The sequence below is a fragment of the Caretta caretta genome, chromosome 3 (genome assembly GCF_965140235.1).
Source record: "Caretta caretta isolate rCarCar2 chromosome 3, rCarCar1.hap1, whole genome shotgun sequence".
NCBI classification, from domain to species: Eukaryota; Metazoa; Chordata; order Testudines; family Cheloniidae; genus Caretta; species Caretta caretta.
In genome coordinates, this window is record NC_134208.1 from 17,921,865 (window position 1) to 17,943,926 (window position 22,062).

At 43.6% G+C, this 22,062-nt stretch overlaps 1 protein-coding gene across 4 annotated transcripts in view; it reads right to left on the bottom strand.

Moving 5' to 3' along the window:
• The window catches only part of EVA1A (eva-1 homolog A, regulator of programmed cell death), a 312,742-nt gene that overhangs the window by 73,843 nt on the left and 216,837 nt on the right, over positions 1–22,062 (bottom strand). Inside the window, exon 1 of one of the 4 annotated variants that reach the window (XM_048845669.2) lies at positions 8,984–9,159. The exons of 2 other annotated variants lie outside the window; for them this stretch is intronic. The gene's annotated coding sequence lies outside the window, so the exon portion shown is untranslated. Of the gene's footprint in view, positions 1–3,062; positions 3,083–8,983; positions 9,160–22,062 lie in introns of those variants that run through there. One more of the 4 variants, XM_075126381.1, reaches the window with a different exon arrangement.

Here is a 22,062-nt window from a genome sequence, read left to right on the forward strand (position 1 = left end):
GCCAACCAAATGGAGAAGATCAAATATAGACCCAAGCAGACACAGGACCCAAGCAGCAGATGGCTATGAACTTGACTATAGGTATGGTACATACAGAGCACTTCTGTAATAGCAATAGTCTGCTATTGTTGCTTTCTAAATAGTGGAAGCAATTTTGAAGCAGTTTATCAGGAATGGCCAACATGGCAGGAGGGTTTGCCTGGCTAGGGGTCTTCAAAGATGCCACTGCTCTGGCAGACAATGCTCAAGCAGTGCATTCTATATATTTACTATTTGTTTTAAATGGTATGATTCTACATTGAAACTATACACTCAGGGACTGATTCTGTTTCATACCTAGAGCTCCCAATCAAGTCAGGGGGGGATTTGGGAGTGGAATGAATGCAGGATTAATATAGGGAATCGGGATAAAGGATAAAATAATTTGTTGACTACAAATCAGTTTTTAACTCAGGGGAGAGGGTAGGATTTCCCTAGTCTTAATAACATTCATCCCTGTATTCTCACTATTGCTAGCCCACCCATGATGACTCATATTTATGGCTTCATAATATCACCTCTGGAAAGCAGCTTTCTTGCCTCTAAAATGTACCGAGTAACAGAAAATACCATTTTTTTAAAGCAAGAAAGACAAACAGACGAGCTTATGATTCAGACACTAGCCTAGTACACAGGTGCTTTGGGTTCAATTCCTGGCTCTGCTACAAAACTCCCTGTGTGACTTGAGACAAGGCATATGAGGTAATATCTCTCACTGGACCAACTTCTGTTGGTGGAAGGTACAAACTTTTGGAGAAGTCAGTCAATCTCTCCATGCCTCCAGTCCCACATCTGTAAAACAGAGACAATACTTGTCTGTCTTGTGTATTTTCTTGCCACTGCTTGTCTGCCTTGTGTATTTAGCTCATGAGCCCTTTGTGGCAAGGCCACTCCTTTATTACATGTATACACAGCACCTAGCAATATTAACAATAAATAAAAATCTCATCACTGTACCTGCTACAGTTCTTTATACCACTTTGTAAAGACCTCAGCTCAAAACCTGCTAAATATATTATATCAGGTTGTAACCCTTGTTGCTATAAACTCTCTTTATAAAGGAATGGGAAGCAAAATAAATATGAAATTTCAGCTTTCAGAATCTGCCAAATCTTCCAAAACTGGAGTATTGTCTAAAGTAAATAAAGAGTAACAACAAAATCAGAGTCAGAGGGATTTGAGTCTTTTATGGTCACTGATGTAGTAAAATCAAAGCTGCAGTTTACTGTAGACAAATGTAGTGTAAAGTAATATGTCTGGGGGGGAAGGACTGAATTGTAGAGCATATATTTAAATGTGACATTCATGCAATATACCAGCTATGGAAAGGATTTTGATATCAGAGTGAAAAAGAAAATCTTTGAAATCATTAAATCCAGTGGATGCACAAGTGTAAAAAAACGGCAAAACCCAATATTGATCTTTTTCAAGTGAGAAACAGTGTGCAGTAAATTATAAAGAACGCTCTATGTTAATTCATAAGGCAGCTCCATTGGGCCAGAGTGGGACAACCTGACACTGAGTAGTATTTGACTCCACACTCCCTACAAGTGCTCAATATGTAAGATACTATTCAGTATGAGAAACAGGTATCATGATCTCTCCCAATATCATTGCTGCTGCCCTGGAGAGTGTAATGAATGATGGGCAAGCAGGGTAATTCGAGGTTTAATTAATAAAAGCATCATAATTTTAATGTGAATTATGGTGGCACCCTGAGGCCCCACCTAAGATCAGGCTCCATTGTGCTAGGCAGTGTACAAATGGTGTAAAAGAGGAGCAGAGGCGCTTGCAATCTAAGCAGGTAAAACAGTCAAAGAGAGGGAGAAAGTGAGTGTTGTTATTCTCATTTTACAGTTCAGGAGCTTAGGGACAGAGGGTTTGAGTGTCTTGCCCAAGGTCACACAGGAAATCTGAGAGAGAGCTAGGAACCGAATCCAGATCTCCAGCTCTTTCTTCTTACCACCATAAAAAGCCTCAGAGGATCCTAAAGCACTTTGCAAACTACAGGTACAAAGGAATCATTTCACTAGTGAAAAGCGGCAGCCTCTGGGATAGAAGGTGACAGCCAGTACATTGTACAAGAGATGGGTGGGGAAGAAGAACAAGCTATTGGCCAAGGGTAATGGAGTAAACCTATCCATTTAAAAAAGTCCAATGGCTCTATAATGCCCAGCATAGAGTAGGGAAGGCCTTGCTTTTCAGGGAGTCAGCCAAAAGATCCACACACAATAAACTGCTAGGAACGCTGTTTAACTTACATCAGAAGGATGAAGGTCTGATTGCCCCAATGGGATTCCCTCCTACAGATCCATGGTGTCTAGATATCCCATATCTAACATTTAGCCTATTAATCCTGTTGTGAGATCAAGTTTATTCTCACTGGAGAATAACACATTTCACAGTGACCCAACAGAAGTTAATCAGAATGATTGTGGGGTTCATGAAAGTAAGAACTGGCAAGGCAATAGGCTTGGTCTACTCCATTCAGTTTGGTTTTGTCGACCGCAGTGAGAAATCTGAAATTTATTACACAATTCCAGCCCCAGACTTCCTCCCACAGGATGGAGGTAAGAGACCCAGACTTGTATGAATTAACCAAAAACAACACTTCTCGGGAAGGAGAGAGAGACTGAGGGGACTGCTAATAGAAGAGAGGCATTTCACCTTGCATTCACCAGTTCAACTCCAGCTCAGATCAGTAATGAGGGGAAATTGTCCATCTCAGACAGTTGCTTGGTGGCCTGGGTCAAATTAGCTGGTAGCCTGTGTCCACTTCCCAGCAAGTAAGTGACCACATCACAGAAACCATCATCAGAACTGGCAGGCTCCTTAGAAGCCCCAATCCAGGGTCTTGAGAATAGAGGCTGAAATACCCTTTCATCCCCAGAGCAGACCCATCTCAAACAGACATGAGGCACATTGTGGAGAAGCTTGAACTGATAGAAGACTCCAGTCTCGTCAATCCAGCACCTCTTATCAGCACTACATGCATTTAAATGTAGAAAATTGAAAGAACATACTTTTTTGGGATGGAAGGGGACCTTCTTGGAAGTGTCCAGCCACCACTGGGGACCTCACCAGGTTGATCCGGATTGTCTTTGGTGTACCTTATGGCTGCTACGAATGCTATCACATGACCAGAGCAATAACCCGAGCCTCCTCAGCCAATGAGAATACTCCATCTTCAGTAAAGTAATGATATTGTGTGGGGAAAATGAAAAAAAGATTAAAACAGACTGAGAGCTCTCGATGATATAAAATGCTGCCTTAACTTGCGTGTTCAGCACTTAGGACTTGTCTATACTGCAGAGGTGTGATGTAGCATGAGTAGATATAGCCCACCTATCTTTGATCTAGCAAGCTGGAATACCAGCAGAGAAGCCACGGCAGCATGGACTGTACTCTGGGAATGTTCTCAAGCAGCCAAACCCTAATTCCACGATTTCCCTACTATTATTATTCAAGCTAGCTAGATCAAAGCTAGCTCCCGTATGTCTACCTGTGCTGCAGGCAAACCTCCAAATGCAGTATAGCTATACCTTTAGAAACCATAGTGATAGGAGCCTTAGATAGACAACAGCCAGGCAAATGAATAAAGTGGGATCAATTAGGCCAGAAGAGACGGCTAGAACCATCCAGGGAGCACGCAGAAGTAGTTTGAAGCCAATATCAGAGCATGTTGTGTTGTTTTAATGCCAAACAGGCCCAGGGTTCTGCTTCCATTAGCAGGGAAGGAAGGTAAAAAACAAAGCAAGAAAAACATTTCCTGGTCAAGAACTAGAATTTTTGCTACTCATTGAAATGTTAGGTTTGTCACATGATCATTCACATGCAATATTAAGTTCGCTAATGTATATATAAGACCTGTGTGCATTCACCTAGTATCACTTAAAGCGGCGGAATGATCCCTTGTCAAAGAGGGGAAAACCACTATTCCAAATAAACAGAGCAGTGGTATTATTACTTATCCTGCCCAAATAAGCAGGACCACAGAAAATCTTACCAAAGACAACCCTTCAGATTCACACTTCATTGTCATCAACGCAACAAAGGTGTACATTTCCCCCCTCCCAAGCTCTCTGTAACAGCTAGGCGAAGACAGGGATAAGAGTACAAACTCATGACAGGTGTAAACCCCAGGGCCAGATCAAACACATTTAAGGTGCCTTGCAGACCCTTTTGATTGGGGAACCTCCTCACAGGGAGTTGTTCAATCTCTCCCAGCCCATGCCTATCCTTACAATTATGAGAGGGAATGCAGAGTCAGGGACAGGAAGCAGGCAACACGCTGGTAGCAGTATCCAGGCAGAGGCTAAGAGTTCTTGAAGCAGCCTCCGTCAAGGGCAGCAGCAGCAACTAAGCAGGGTGCCTGAGGCAGAAGGTAGTTCAAGAGGAAAGGACCCCCTGCTCAAAACACACACACCAGACATCAACTTTCACCACTCCCCGGCTGTCGTGTCTCACTAGGTGGTCTTCACAAGGCCTATGGGCATCTCCAAAGGGTCCAGCCCACGAGCAGTCAGGGCTTACATCTTGTCATTGTCACAAAGCACAGCTTATTAACTCACCATTGTACCGTCTGGACCAGGGGTTTTCAAACTTCATTGCACTGTGACCCCCTTCTGACAACAAAAATGACTACATGACCCAAGGAGTGGGGACTGAAGCCTAAGCCTGCCTGAGTCCTGCTGCCCCGGGTTGGGGGGTCAAGGCCAAAGCCTGTCCCCACCACTCTAGGTGGGGGGCTCAAAGCAAAAGCCCAAGGGCTTCAGCCCCAGGCAGGGAGCCTGTAACCTAGGCCACACATCCCCGGGCTGAAGCCCTCGGGCTTGGGCTTCAGCTCTGGGCCCCAGCAAGTCTAAGCCAGCTCTGGTAACCCATTAAAACAGGGTCGTGGCCCACTTTGGGGTCCCAACCCACAGTTTGAGAACTGCTGGTGTCACAGCTGATTCCCCACTCTGGCACTTCGAGTGCAGAAGGTGGGGGCCCTCAAGGATTCTAAAAATTAATACTGGCCACTCCAGACTTGTATTAAACTTCCAAGGTTACAGCTTCTCTCTGACCTTGGATGGGTAGATGCTGCCACCACCCAAGTCCAAAACCCCTTTGAGAACCCAGGAAGGAGCACTTGGGAATTCCTTCCTGTGGGGTACCCTCAAGCCCTTTCACAAACAGACCCCTCCGGGGAAGAGCTGAGAAAGAAAAACAAAGGAAATCAGCTGTTGCCACCAGCTAATTAAACAACGTGCACAAACCTCTTAGGACACAAAAATCCAATCCTGTTCTTAAAAAAGATAAATTTTATTAAAAACCAAAAGAAAGAAAATACATCTGGGAACTTGGGCTATTGCTAGTTCCCAGAGCAACTACAAGGATTAAGCATCAAGAATAGTTTTCTGAGGTCCAGCTTAAAGGTTACAAGCGAAACAAAAGCATCTGGGGTTAGCACAGAGGAGTCCACAAGCCATAAAGAAATAAAAGGGATAAACCTAATCGCGTCTTCCTAAACATTTCCTGATCTACTTACATATCTGAGGTTTCAAATGAGTAGTTTCTAGGTATGATTCTGATGATTTTTTCATACCTGGCCCCAAGCTTCTTACAGCATAGTTCTGCCCTGTCCGCCTCTCCCCAGAGAATAACAGACAGACAGACAGACAAAAGGGGAGTCTTTGTTTCAATTTTAAGAAGTTCTAGCCTTCCCATTGGCTCTTTTGGCCAGGTGCCCACTCACTTCTTTTTACCTATGCACAGCAGTGAGACTTTTTAACCAGGTAGAGCAATTAGAGAACAGCTACTAAGAGGGATTTTATAGCTCCTGGCTGGCTGGGTGTCCATTAAAGGGAGCTACCCCCTCCTCTTCATTTATCACAGTTAGTCTGGATGAAGCACAAGCAGGCACATATGCATAACTCTGCTTTCTTGGGGAGGCCCTTCCCAAGATGAGGCCTCCAACAACACAGGTTTCCCAGCCACGGTGAACTGGCCCTGGAAGGAGGAATTATTTACGGTGGTGCTCAGGGGATGTAATTTGGAGCAATGAGATTAAGCTGAAACAGAACATTGAGGTTGCATAACAGGAAATAATTCCAGACAGACATCAGGTAAGTAGCAGAACTTGAAGGCTCGCCCCTTTTCTCTTTAAGCATAGACTAAATGAACCCTGAAATAAATGTGCTGTTGGGAACAATCTTGCACTGGCAGGGGGATGGAATAGGTGACCTAGGTCATTTTATGTAGACAAAGGTGCCACTATCAGAGAACTGAGACTTTGTCAATCAAGAAGGCCAACGAAGCAGCAGAAATCTGATGATGATGCGCGGAACCACCTCATTCCCATCATACTCTCATCTTCAGCGGGTTTCTTTTCTGTCTTTTCTTCCTGTGTGCAGGTCACAGCCTGAGCTAGAAATGTAGCGCCTGCTCTGATCTGGCCTTTACTGGTGTAAATCAGGTGTAAACCCATGCAAGTGAATGGAGGGCAAAACTGGAGTGAGGTCAGGTTCAGATCACTAATATTTAAGGGTCAAATTATACTAGTCTTACATGAATCAAGCTCCCGTCACATAAGAGAAGACCAAGTTTCCAAAGCGCTCAGAGCCAGATTTTCAAGTATTCAACCACCACAATGAAAAAAGACCTCAGCTCCCATTTAGGGGCAGAAGTGCTCCGCCCCAGTAGCTCCCGTTGTGATATATATCTAGCAAGATTTTGTAAAAACAATTCAGCATAAAATATGGTTTTTGAAAATCTGGCCAAGATTCCTGAGTTCTGAGCCCTTGTGGAAATGTGGCCCTGTAGGCCAATTGCATCCCATGGTCTGGAATGCAAAATACAGTCCTAGGTAAATACTGTCTCTCTCCCCCCACTGCTTATGGGAGTGAGTGAGACTAGGGGTCCTCTCACGCCCTCTGCTATGTGAGCTCATATAGCACTTGCTCCATCACGTGTATTGAAAGGCAGGAATGGACCCTGTGAAAATCAATCAGCAAATGGGAGTAACCAATGCAGTACTCTGAGTGAAGGAGCATCAGAAAGGAAGGGGAGAGATAGGAAAGAATCAAAAGAGTTTTCACGGTTCTATTTGTTTTTTAAAATTAACCTCCCCAGAAATCCCATCCGAAGCACAGAACCAGCTGACCCAAGGGACTGATCCTGGGAGCCTGGATCAACATTTCACCTTGAAGTTGGCAGCTTTGACTCCAGTCTAGGTTGTTAGTTAATGGAAGTCATTAACAGCTGCTGGCTGGTCTATGTGAAATGATTTGGTAGCCACAACCACCACCACCACCATGGATGGCAGCCTAGAAAGAGAAGCTGAGGATTGGCAAGGAGACTGAAATATCACCTCCCTGCAAGAGGTGATTCAGCTAGGTCAGAAATTAGGAATGTCAGGCCAGCAGTGCTATTGTGTATGATGTGCCCAATCTGTGGCACAATGACAATTCTTATGCCCCCTATTCTGCACCTTCCAACAGCAATCAAATTCTTGGAGGAGGGAGGGAACTGTAAAATGAGAGTGAAGTGAGGTAGTAACATGTCTTGAGCAATGATTCTGTGTAAATCCATGTTGTATGCAGAAATAATTAGGATGATTTTTCCTGAGGCCAGATCTCTGCTCTCATTCCTACATCTAATTAATGGCTGGTAAAAAATGTATATGTAATTGCCCTTATTAAATTCTGCTGAATAGCTGGAGGTGGTAATGAGTAATCCTCTATGTGAAGAACATGGGGTTCCTGAGCATTTACTTTATCTGTTAATGTAAAACTGCTCTGCAAGCTATTTTTCCCCCAGACATGTTGAAATTTACTATCGTGTGTTGGTTACCTCAAGAAAGCATTTTAACTCTGAAAGCCCCATGGACTGGCTCCAGCATATGCTCCAGAAGTGATACGCCAGTTTTTAATGGGCTGTTTGTCCACGAAGTAGTGGGAAGGTAGAGCCAGGACTGGCTTAACTAGCGCATGAAGTTGCTTTCGCTCAGCTTTAAAAAGAAAACATTTGTACCCCTTTCTTTTTTAAACAAAATAAATGCGAATTTTATGAGCAAACTAGGAAAATATCAGTTGTTGCCGATTGGACTTATACAGGCTGACTGATTTTTGCACAGTTTTATAGTGAATAGGATGCAGATTCTGGAGATTGCCATGTTCCTTCTAGTTAAATGGACTGACTTCTATAACAACCACCATGGTTGTACCCTTCCACCACCACCCCGCCTCCCACCCCACCCTCTGAACACTATAGTAAGCAAGTATTATGGAAAAACTTCTTCCAGGGTAAATCCTATGCTGCAACTAAAAGACAAAGATCTAGGTGAAGAATGCTGTACACACAGCGTTTATTTCTTTTGCCACCCCTCAGTGACATTCACAGCTTCTGTCCTGCCCCAAGCTGTTTTTTCCATAACTGCTATTTTCTTCCATCAGCCTACATATCAAGCCATCAGTGTTTGCAAAACTACATAAATAACAGTCCTCTTAAATACTGCCCTCTTCTATAATGTGCACCTCAACAGAGACCTACACACTGTTCCTTCATTTCTGAGATTCCACAGTCAGCTTTTTCCAGCTCTCCTGCAAATGGCAAGATTGTACAGAAAATGCTTATTGGAAAGGGACTGAAACACACACAGAGTGTTTGGATTCAGCAGCTGCATCTTCCCCTAGCTCTCCTCTCCCAGCACTGCCGCTTGCCACTGCATTTCCCTGCCCTTTCCCTTGCAATCCTACCGGAGCAAACAACAACTCTGTATCATTACTCTAAATTTGCCTTTTTAGTAAACCCCTGCTGTTACCCCTTTGCAATTACCATTGGGGAGAGTTTTAAAAAAATAACCAAGGCTTTAAGATCTGGACTCCAAAATTCACAATCAACTTTCACCCAAGCCTGAAAAGTATGAAGTACCAAGACCGGTTGTAAAGAAGAATTATTTTACCTTCCACATCAGTAGCAGGCAGAAAGCTGAGCCCAGCAGGACAGCAGAAGGCTGGAATGCAGCGTGACAGGAGAGAGCATGAGGTGTGTTGTCTTTGCCTCCTCACATCCTTCCAAGAGGAGTGAGTCCAGTGTGTGTGTGTGTGTGAGTGAGAGAGAGAGTGTTCGTGTTCACATTCAGAGGACAGCAACAGGAAATGACATGAAAAACTAAACCAAGCTCCAATCCAAACTTGGCCCCTGACATAAAGGAGGGGGCTATTTTCCCCTCATTAACCAGCCAGAAAATCTGCTGACTGGAAAAAAAAAAGGCATCAAGTTTTATTAAAGAAGGGAGTAAGTGGGTGGGAGAGAAAACTACCACCAGAGTTTTATCTTTTTGAGCAGGAACAATGGGATGACATTATATATTAGTAGCCAAATTCCCTCCCCTGGCCTAACCCTCTTGTCTCCAGTGGCTTTATGCCAGGGAAGAGCTAAACCCTAGCTACAGCTCGTGCCTAACGGCTGCACAGAACAAAGAAAGTTTACAAGTTGTCCCTGAGTGTCACCTACGCACTGCAAGAGCCTGGATGATTCTGTCGGGGTTGCATGCAGTCATTCAGAAAGATGCAGCATCACTTCCAGCTCAGAACACATCAGGGCAGGGGAAGAGATAACAGGCAGGGCTGTCTGGGCTATTTTGCTTAGCCTAGCAAGAAAGGCTCTGCAATCACATACAGGGTACACAGGGCCGGTGTGAGCATGGAGTGTAGCTAAATATCTGGCCAGCTGGGCAAAATGGCTTTAACATCACACAACCTGTGGAAATGAAAAATTATTCATGGCACATGCTCAAACCATTGCCTAATGGATCCTATATGCTGTTTCACTTAGCAAGGCTGGGATATATTTTGTCTAGATTTCAATTCAGTATTAAGTATCTTTCCTAGACACTCTCTCTGCTACCCCCTCTCTAGTTTACCACTGTCCCTCCACCATCCAAGCTTGTAGTTTGTGGGTCATCCATGACTTCTCTATCTCATCATTTCTTCCCTTCCAGTCTGTTCTGACAGCTACAATAATCTTGCAAACCCTGATCAGCTTCTCTGATATCCTCTGCACCTCAGGAGCTCCAGGGGGCATTTATTATCCATTATTATTATTATTTATTATTAGAATTCCTGTAGTGCCTAGAAGCCACAACCAAGATCAAGGCCCCATTATGTTAGGTGCTGTACATACACAGTGAGAAAAAGTCCCTGCCCTAAAGAGTTTATAGCAGTGTTTCTCAAATGGTGGGTCACAAACATTCCAGATGGGTTGTCATAGCCAGATTAACCCAACCCTGGGCTAGGGATTAGGGTTGCAGTGCCGGGGCAGAGGGTACATATATGTAATAGAGGGTTACCAAAAAAAAAAAAAAGACAAAATGCAGTTGGTGGGTCACCTTAGTAGAAAGTTTGGGAACCACTGTTTTTACAGTCTAGGCACACTTCCTCCTCCTACACTAACAACAAGAATTTTTGCTTTAAACTGGGGATTTATCAGTTGGAAGTGACAGAAGAAGATAAAGACTTTGCGTACAACTGAGGTTAAACTAACAGGCCTGTAGTTTCCTGGATCACTTTTTTCCCCTTTCTTCAATATAGATACTATATTTGCAATTCTCCAATCATACAGTATAACGCCCCGAGTTTACAGATTCATTAAAAATCCTTATTAGCCTTGCAATTTAGGTGCCAGTTTCTTTAATATTCTTGGATGGAGATTATACAGGCCGGTCGATTTGGCCCCATTAAACAGTTTGAGTTTGGCTTCCACCTTGGATGTGATAATTTTTGCTTGCATATCCTCATTCTCTTTGGTATGGCTTGTGCTCCACGGGGACTGCAATTGAGCCTGGACTCTCTAGGAGTGTGGGGGCAAAGAAAGAGTTCTTTTACCTTTCTCCACCCTGAGAACCTGCCTAGAAGCTAGGCACAAGCTGGGCCTGTATATGAAATTATTTGTTTTTTTTTCAAATTGTGTTCTATCTCTCAAATTAAAGATGGGTCTGACGCAAAATCCTGGTCCATTCTTCACTAAACTTCATAGAGTCATAGATTTTAAGGCCACAAGGGACCATTATGATTATCTAGTACAATTTCCTGCATACCAGAGGCCAAAGAACCTCACCCAGTGATTCCTGCATTAAGACTTCTGGTTGAGCTAGGGCATATCTTTTAGAAATGGACACCAAACTTGAATTAAAGACAGTAGGTGATGAAGAATCCACCACAGCCTTTGGTAATTTGTTCCAAGAGTCAATAACCCATACAGTTAAAAATTTGCACCTTACTTCTATTCTGAATTTGTCTAGCTTTACATTCCAGCACTTGGATCTTGTTATGCTTTTGTATCAGAAATCTCCCCAGGTAGATACTTTTAGAGAGTGGTCAAATCACCTCTTGAATAAACGAAATAAACTGAGCTTCTTTAGTCTCTCACTACAAGGCAGGTTTTCCAGTCCTCAGATCAGTCTTGTAACTCTCTTCTGAACCCTTTCCAATTGGTCAATATCCTTTTTGAAGTGTGGACACCAGAACTGCACACAGTATTCCAGTAATAGTCTTACTGATGCTGTAAACTTCAGGGCATTTAGGTTTGTATCCAGTCAGTCAGTTGCACTCAAATCTAAATGACTTGGAAGCCTCTCTGTTTCAGCTCTACGTTGATGTATTTGCTAGTGTGTTAGCAGAGCTGAGTAAAGGATTTATTGGCATGGTATCATTTTACTCCAGACTTCAGCCTTGAATAAGAACACTTTAAGAGTTGGCATTTATACAATGTCCATCATGTGCTTTGATCTAAACAAGGGTCTCGACCTCCATAACCCTCAGTATATTTCTTTGGCTCTTGTGAATGACTTGAGCACAATCTTCAGGTATCAGCTGTCACTTCCTTAACAACAGGTTATTTTCAATTCATCAATGAAATATAAACAGAGCCCTGTACTGAGTTCAAATAAACTCACAACAGTTACCTTCTCAAAACAGATGTCTATGACAGGGGCCGAAAACTGTGTCAGATTTCACATCAAGACTTCTGGTCTCTCAAGAACAGGCAGAGAAGATATGTTTGTTCAGCTAGCTGAGAAACCTACTATTACTTCCAGTTTAATGGCCAAATCCTGGCTTGACCTATACCAGTAACTCCATCAAAGTCAATGAATGAAACTGCCCAGAGTGCAAATTAGGGGAGAACTTGACCCTCAATCAAGTTCTCAATGATTTTATAAACAATGGAAAGCAACAGAAGAGGAATTAGACTCCAGCATAGTATTTTATAGTAAAGGATGAGCCTGAACCAGCTCCAAGAATCCCAATACCCCTGAACTTCATGATAGTTCAGATCTGGATTTAATTTAAAATAATAGAAGTTGTAGGTGGAAAAGCTCTAAGGTGGAGCATCCTGCTCCAAACCTAGTGCCTCCTCCAAGATGGATCCAATGCTGACAATTACATGTGGCTCCTAGTCCGGGAGTTAATAGCTATTTCTAGACTGGTGAGGCTTTGGGGTAGCCTGCCAAACAGGTGCTTATTTCCCACTTAGACTTTAAATAAGCACTAACTAGACTCAACACTAATGTACTCAACAACTAATGTACTCAATGCTTTTTTTGCCTCTGTCTTCACGAACAAGGTCAGCTCCCAGACTACTGCACTGGGCAGCACAGCATGGGGAGGAGGTGACCAGCCCTCTGTGGAGAAAGAAGTGGTTTGGGACTATTTAGAAAAGCTGGACGAGCACAAGTCCATGTGGCCAGATGCGCTGCATCCGAGAGCGCTAACGGAGTTGGCAGATGTGATTGCAGAGCCATTGGCCATTATCTTTGAAAACTCATGGCGATTGGGGGAAGTCCCGGACAACTGGAAAAAGGCTAATGTAGTACCCATCTTTTAAAAAGGGAAGGAGAAGGATCCTGGGAACTGCAGGCCAGTCAGCCTCACCTCAGTCCCTGGAAAAATCATGGAGAAGGTCCTCAAGGAATCAATTCTGAAGCACTTAGAGGAGAGGAAACGTGATAAGGAACAGTCAGCATGGATTCACCAAGGGAAAGTCATGCCTGACTAATCTAATTGCCTTCTATGACGAGATAACTGGCTCTGTGGATGAGGGGAAAGCGGTGGACGTGTTGTTCATTGACTTTAGCAAAGCTTTTGACACGGTATTCTCCCACAGTATTCTTGCCAGCAAGTTAAAGAAGTATGGGCTGGATGAATGGACTATAAGGTGGATAGAAAGCTGGCTAGACTGTCAGGCTCAACAGGTAGTGATCAATGGCTCCATGCCTAGATGGCAGCCGGTATCAAGTGGAGTGCCCCAAGGGTCAGTCCTCGGGATGGTTTTGTTCAATATCTTCATAAATGATCTGGAGGATGGTGTGGATTGCACCCTCAGCAAGTTTGCAGATGACACTAAACTGGGAGGAGAGGTAGATACGCTGGAGGGTAGGGATAGGATACAGAGGGCCCTAGACAAATTGGAGGATTGGGCCAAAAGAAATCTGATGAGGTTCAACAAGGACAGGTGCAGAGTCCTGCACTTAGAAAGGAAGAATCCCATGCACCGCTACAGACTAGGGACCGAATGGCTAGGCAGCAGTTCTGCAGAAAAGGACCTAGGGGTTACAGTGGACGAGAAGCTGGATATGAGTCAACAGTGTGCCCTTGTTGCCAAGAAGGCCAATGGCATTTTGGGATGTATATGTAGGGGCATTGCCAGCAGATCAAGGGACGTGATCATTCCCCTCTATTCAACATTGGTGAGGCCTCATCTGGAGTACTGTGTCCAGTTTTGGGCCCCACACTGCAAGAAGGATGTGGAAAAATTGGAAAGAGTCCAGCAGAGGGCAACAAAAATGGTTAGGGGACTGGAATACATGACTTATGAGGAGAGGCTGAGGGAACTGGGATTGTTTAGTCTGTGGAAGAGAAGAATGATGGGGGATTTGATAGCTGCTTTCAACTACCTGAAAGGGGGTTCTAAAGAGGATGGATCTAGACTGTTCTCAGTGGTAGCTGATGACAGAACAAGGAGTAATGGTCTCAAGTTGCAGTGGGGGAGGTTTAGGTTGGATATTAGGAAAATCTTTTTCACTAGGAGGGTGGTGAAACACTAGAATGTGTTACCTAGGGAGGTGGTGGAATCTCCTTCCTTAGATATTTTTAAGGTCAGGCTTGACAAAGCCCTGGCTGGGATGATTTAGTTGGGGATTGGGCCTGCTTTGAGGAGGGGGTTGAACTAGATGACCTCCTGAGGTCCCTTCCAACCCTGATATTCTATGATTCTATGAACACTTTCAAATAACTGCAGGTTTTTAGCTTCCTTATCCCCTATCTTTTGTATGTTGCTTGATCTATCTGAAAACATTGTGGAGCAAGGACTGTGTCTATCTTTAAGGCTTTGACCATGCCATTAGTATGGGCTCTTGCCTCCACACAGATGTGCAGCAAAGTCAATGGGGCGCTGCGTGGAGGCAGGGTTCTACAGATCCACTTGCAAGAGTTAATCCTGTCACTATCATAAAATAAATATATTTTCAGAATAAAAAGATCTTATTCATAGATTCATACTTTTTAAAGCTATAAGAGACCATTAAATCATCTAATCTGACTTGGTGTATATCACATTTTATCCTGTTACCTCCATATTGAGCCTAACAACTTTTGTTTGGTTAAAGCATATTTCCCAGACAGACGTCCAGTCTTGATCTGACAACATCCGGAGATGGAGAACCCACCACTTCCCATGGTAGTTTATTCCAATGGTTAATCAAACTCTCTGTTCAAAATTTGTACTTTATTTTTAATTTGAATTTGTCTAACATTAAGATCCAGCCATTGGTTCCTGTTATGCCTTTTCCACCAGATTCAAGAGCCCTTTTCTCCCCTTGAAGGTAATACATTGTAATCAAGTCACCTCTCAATCTTCTTTTTGATACAATAGATTGCTATCCTCAAGTCTCTCATTAATAACACCTTCTTCAACATATGGAAAACATAGGGGTAATAATAGAGTCAGTTCAGTCTTTTCTCTTCCATTAGCTTGCAAATAAAAAACACATTTTAATTTTTACCTGAAAATCTGATTCTGGTAAGAAAATAGGGATGTCTCAGGAAGACACATTTTACAGGAGATTTTGTGGAAACGCATATTGTGTCATCTGTTTCCAAAAGACTAATTAGTGTGCCTGTTTTTCAATCCCATCAGGCTCTGTTGTTCTCTCAGACAAGCTGCTGGTGAAGCTCTAGAGAGAAATAAAACAACTTCCTCAACCGGTGGCTTAGTTAACTATGGCCATATTGTACCACTGTTTGGTGGGAGGCGGGTGAGAGCTGAACTCCCCATTGGTTTCTTTGGGGAATTCAATTTGAAAACCAATGGCATGACATTTAATGTTTGTCAAGTGCACTGAGATCCCCAAACAAAAGATGTGCAAATGTATTATTTTTATTAGACATTTTCCCATCTTGTTTTATGACTCAGTAGAAATCCCTTCTTGGTACAATGCACACAGCTATTTATTTTAAACCATTTATAAAAACAGTATTGAGGTCTGGTGAATTCCGGTCAGTCTTGTAGATTCCCCAACTCTTTTTTTTCCTCTGCATTTCCCATTTCATTTTTAAATTCTGAATCCACAAACTAAAACAATTTCCCAGGGATCTGATCTTCAGTTAGCACTGAAATTTCTGCTAGGTTCACACTGAGATCAGAGTAGTTTTCACACTAGAGTTATATTATTTCCTACCTTTTCTATAGGATTAGGCCAATCTGCTCCTCCCCATGCTATTCTTTATATTTATGAGAAATTTCATTTGCAGAAACTTGCTGCAAGGACTTTGATGGGTGAATGATCTTTTAAAATAGGCAAGGCAACATAAGATTTGAAATCCCAAACATTTTAGCTCAGGAACAAAGCTAACTTCAAACCCCCATGTGAAAACAAATAAGAATTGTCTCTCCAACAGTATTACACCCATTCTTTCCCTTTGAAGAAAAGTCCAACCTAAGAATGCCTTTCTTATAATCAGCAGACCAGTTTAGTCTTCAGATGGATTTATCATTAACCTTAAAAGCACATGTTGTCCTTTCTGTCCAACCTAATGGATGTGCTATAAATAAAATTTCTCTTAAAGTAAGTTTCACCATATTTATCCAAGCCATTGCTGCAATTCCTTGTAACTCCCAAACCCACTTATGTTAGAAACATTAATCACTTGATTATAATTCAAAGCATCAGCTCTCTACAACTGAAACTCCCCACCACTTGACTTTGGCTAGACCTCTATCCCCACTTATCACTTTTGGTCCTACTTCACATTTTCTCCTCTGATCTGTCACCAGTTGGACCACATGTGAATTCTTCTAGATATGTTCATACATGAATGTTTGCATTTGGAGGGTTTGGATTATTTTGTCTTTCTATGAGCTGGCAAAATGGTCTTGGAGACCCTGGCAGAAAATAGACCATTTGGATGAAGTTGCTAGGGCAGGGGAGGGCAAACTTTTTGGCCTGAGGGCTGCATTGGGTTTCGGAAATTGTATGGAGGGCCAGTTAGGGGAGGGGAGCGTGACCCGGTCCCCACCCCCTATCCACTCCCCCTGCTTCTCGCCCCCTGATGCGCCCCCGCCCCGGGACTCCTGCCCCATCCAAACCCCCCTCTTCTCTGATGAGACCTCTGCCCCATCCACCCTACCCTGGCCCCTGACTGCTCCCCGGGACCCCCGCCCCTGACTGCCCCCCGCCATCCCATCCAACCCCTCCTCCTTCCTGACTGCCCCACCAGGACCCCTGCCCCATCCAACCACCCCTTCTCCCTGACCGCCCCCGGAACCCCTGCCCCTGACTGCCCCCCTCCTTCCTGACTGTCCCCCCAGGACCCCTGCCCCCATTCCCCGCCCTCTGACCGCCCCGACCCCAAACTCCCCTGCCTTCTATTCAAACCCCCCTGCTTCCTGCCCCCTTACCGCGCTGCCTGGAGCACCGGTGGCTGGCGGCACTACAGCCTCGCCGCCCGGCTGGAGCCGGCCACGCACCGCGCAGCACAGAGACCCGGTCAGGCCACGGCTCTGCAGCTGCGCTGCCCCAGGAGCTCGCCGCCCAGAGCATTACGCTGGCGATGCAGTGAGCTGAGGCTGCAGGGGAGGGAGAACAGCAAGGGAGGGGCCGAGGGCGAGCCTCCCGGGCCAGGACCTCAGGGACCGGGCAGGAGGGTCCCGTGGGCCAGATGTGGCCCGCAGGCCGTAGTTTGTCCACCTTTGTGCTAGGGGTTTGGAGAAAGAGGTTAATTGGAATAAAGTCCATCATTTTTTAACATCATCCATTACAATCTGTAAACGAAAAGATAAAGATAAAACTCCCAAAGAAAAGATACAGCAAATGCAAGTGTAAAAGGAAACAATCACACATTCTCAACTCTTCTGATGGATTTTTTGCTAGCCTTATTAAACAGGAGTTTCTGATGTCAATTAATCACAGAAATAAACCAAGAGGTGAAGTGAGTTTCGATGTAAAATGAGACAGTTAAGGATTATGATAAAGGAGAACAGGAACCCAAGTGTAGTTCCATAAACTGCACCATCAACTTGTGGGTACTGGTTGCTAATAAACATCATTCTTCTTCTACATTGTCTTGAAGATCGAGAATGCTTCCCAATTTATAGCTGCTGGGAAGCCTCCATGGCACCTTCTCTAGTTACTTCAGTAGGTTTACATTACATTGAAGACTTTATTTTTCTAACAATTATGGCTTAGTTTATGAAGTGAGCTGGTGGAACTTAAAAGTTTTTTTTTTCTTTTGTCCCCATTTGAAAGGAAAGAAGCATCAGAAGAGAAGAATCTGGGCAAAAACTCTTGTGCTTTTGAACTTTACGGGTTTGTAGAATTCTTCACTTAAATGCTGCTTAGCTCTCAAACTAGCCCTGCTAACACTGCTGGCTAAGTGTGTGAATGACCCTATGTCATGGAAACACACGCACAGTCTCTCTCCATGCCTGGTTCAGGCTTTTCCTGTGTATAGCCATTCTTAGTCATGTATGTATCTGTCTGAGTTCTTGTATCACCACACTATCTGACTCCTCTCTTGTTTTTAAAGGGCGCATTTGCCAAGCCGCTATGATAGTGTCAATGTATTTTCAGGTGCTATCACTTATGTATTGGTTTCCTTTTCTTTATCCCCCACCAGTGGATTTCATTAGTACAAATTAGCTTTGTTTACACAAGGGAAAACAAATCCATTTTTAAAAACTCCCAGTTTGAAGCTGAAGGTTAGTAGTAACATATTGAGACAAAGTGACATTTTAATACAATGAAACTTGCTTTAAGCAATCCCTCAAGGATTAGCAAAAAAACAGCTACTTAATGGTCACCTAACTGAGAAGGAGCAGAAATGCACTAGGTACATTTGGGATGCTTGACAGTGATATCTTAAGACACAAGGTGGGGTAACAAGGATGGTGGTGTCCTGCATAGGTTTTACGGTCTCTCCAATGAATTTTGGATTTCAATCACTTGTTCAGCCAGGGGAGGGAGTGGCTGTCTATTTCATTTCACATTCCCTCCTTTTCCTTCTCTTTCAGATTAGCCTTCTCTTTCAGATTAGTCTTGTCCTGGCCAATAAATGCTACATCGGCTCTACACGGTGCTAGCACGGATTTCCAAGCACGCTGAGCCCCTGTAATGAGAACACACTGCAGCTGTTAACAGACTGACTGGCGCTTGTTAGGCTATAGGTATTCAGGACTGTCTGTAAAGGCCTATACTCTAAGAATGTAGGTGTATTCTTATCACTTAGCTAGTTATAGAGGTATAAAAGAAAGAATCAAAATCACTGTCTGCCGGTGTAAGGGCCTTCTCTTACTGTGACAGTCTGAGGCCCTGCTCTTAGGCTAAGGCCTTTGGCTAAGCAGCAGAGGCAGCCATAAGCTGGGAAGCGAACGGTCACATCCTCACATTCCAAACTAGTCACATTGAAATAAGGTGCTATTGGGCTGTTAGGCACTATCAGGACAGGATTGTATTCCTATCACCTCCAGAGAAAGGGAAGTGCCTAGAAAATGTAAAAGGAAACTTAGTTTGATAGCATCCTGTCTGGCAAGAACTCACTTATCAATAGCTGGGATGTGAAATCCTCATTTCTTTGTTGTTCTATCACTGTAGTCCCCATTTCCCTATTGTTTGTCTGTATAATCTCTGTCTGGTTCTGTGATTGTTTCTGTCTGCTGTATAATTAATTTTGCTGGGTGTGAACTAATTAAGGTGGTGGGATATAATTGGTTAAATAATCATGTTACAATATGTTAGGATTGGTTAGTTAAATTTCAGGAAAATGATTGGTTAAGGTATAGCTAATCAGAACTCAAGGTTTACTATATAGTCTGCAGTCAATCAGGAAGTAAGGGGGGGGGGGAAATGGGAACAGGGAATGGGGGTGGGGAAACTGGAATCATGTTTTGCTAAGGGGGGGAATGGGAACAGGGACACAGGTAAGGTTCTGTAGTGTCAGAGCTGGGAAGGGGGACACTAAGGAAGGAAACTGGAATCATGCTTGCTGGAAGTTCACCCCAATAAACACTGAATTGTTTGCACCTATGAACTTCGGGTATTGTTGCTCTCTGTTCATGCGAGAAGGACCGGGGAAGTAAGCGGGTGAAGGAATAAGTCCCTAATATCTTGGTGCCGTGACTTGGATACATCGCATCGGATAGGTGAGTGGCAGCCTGTAAGTCCCCCTCCCCAACAGTCCGCGCAGCTATTTGGAGGGGGTATAGCGAACTCTCATGATGGTAGTTGTGGGTTCTGGCAAGCCAGGGTAAAGGATTTTTTGGATAAATGGATAAGGAAGAACCAGGGCCCATACCAGGTGCAGGAGTCAACCTGGGATGAGATTAAAAAGGAAATGGAGGAAGTGTTAGGGGACCTGAGGGATGGGGGGTGGCTGAGGAGGCCACCATCCTTGGTATATGGGTAGTGGAAGAAGGTCCAGGCCCATGGGGACTGAATGCCTTCCAGGGAAAGGAGGCACTTCAGTCTGCTTGTGAGAGGTTTGAAGTAAGGGCAGCATTATGGGAAGCTGCCAGTAATCTTTCAAGTTTGGTGCTGCTTCAGCAAGGGCTGCTGAAGGGTTGTAAATTAGTTAGGGGTAGTTAAAGATGATTTGGCACAACAGGGTTTAAAGTCAAAAGCAGAGTTAACAGACTACCTTTAGAGACTGGAGCTGGTCCTGGGGGAATGGAGAGGAAAAAAAAAAGGTTTCAAAGTGCAAAATGGCAGGATTTGCAGGAGCAGGTAACAACTCCCACTCTTCTCCCAGAGCCAGGATGAGAACCTGGGGATAAGGGTTCCCAACTGTTTCAACCCAGGGAGCCTACTCTTGGCTCAGAGCTAACTATATCCTTTTCTTCTTCTTTTTCTCGGTTTACTTAATTTGCTGCTGGTAGCCTATACTTTAAACTGACTTGACAGGCTTAATTGGTTTCTTTACACCTCTTCCCCTGCCTTTCCACACTTTTGTTTTTCTGAAGTTTTAATGGAGGGTACTTTGGATACTTATGTGAAATGTTTTTGGTTATTTTGGACAAAGTATGAGGGAGGTCTGCTGTATTCCACTGGAATTTTTTTTTTTTTTTTTTGGAGTAAAAGATCCATGGGCATCCGTGGAGACAAATGTTTTACTGCCTTTTTGAACAGTCTCAAGGTAAAGACAGCACAGGTTAAGGCAGCTGTGTGGCAATGATTGTACTTGGTGGCTAAATTATTACAGACAAATTGCACTACCTTAAAGAACTAAATGTAGGAGTAAGTGATTTCAAGAAGTGAGTGAAAAGTTACAAATACTTTTTGCAGAAATTAATAATACAGGGTTTGGAGGAAAATAAACATTTGGGAGTTGTGGAAATGGTAAAAGGTAACTGTTGTGAAGATGTTAAAAGAGTAACAGTTGTGGTGTTACAAGAAGGAAGTTTTTGTTTAATGATAAAACCCAGTTATATAAATTTAACTGTATGTGCAACTCTGTGCAGTCACATCAGATGGAAGCTTGGTAATTAAATTATCCAAAGGGGTCAGGTAGAGTGGCTACTACCACCATTATGCTTCTCTCCCCAGAAGCCTTTACAGCTATTCTGAGGGGAAATGGGCTCTTTTCCCACAGAAATGGTCTATAAGGGACTGCTGCAGGCAGCAGGCGGAGAGAGAATCTGATCAAAATTATTTGACTATTGGGTAATGTAATCAAAATCACTTAAGGAATGTAAGGGGTTTCTATTGGAACTTAACTTGGCTGCCCCTGGTTGTGTCTAGTTGTACAAGATGGGAGTGTAATCAAGGCACAGTTGTGTAAAAGAGTAATCACAGTGCAAGAAATGTTAGGCAAAAGAGAATTTTGTGTGTGCACAGATAAAAGAAAAGGAAAAGGGGAGGAATGATGGGAACACTAAGCCTTGGAATGGCTCTGGGGGATCAGATTGTTGCTTTGGTGGGTGTGCATAAAAACTCTGTGGGCACGGGGGAGGCCGTTACACCTTGTGTAAAATTAATATGGCTAATATAATGTTATGGAGGTTAAACTATGGAAGGAATATGCATTTTCCCAGGACGTGTGCAATGTATATTGGAGAAGGGGTAAAAGAAATGCAAACAAAACATGGTACTTAAATAAAATCCTATTAGGGCTCCAAAAGGGGCCACAATAGATTGTGCTTTCCTTTTCAGATCTTTGCGTGATTTGGAGCAGGAGATGAAAGTAGAAAGTAATCAGAACTCTAGTGGAAGTGGATTGTGTCCTTTTTAAGACCGTCTCTGGGCTGCTAATAGCTTTGGGTCCAACAGCAATCTAGAAAGCCTCTGTGTAAATGAAAATTACCTAGCTGATGGGCACAAAGGAGCTGCAAATAATAAATACATCTGGTCAGCAAACAAGTTACTAGAAGACTCAGATTATGGCCCTCCAGGATAAGGAGGTTTAAAAAACAAGTCATAAATGATCTGGAGGATGGTGTGGATTGCACTCTCAGCAAATTTGCGGATGATACTAAACTGGGAGGAGAGGTAGA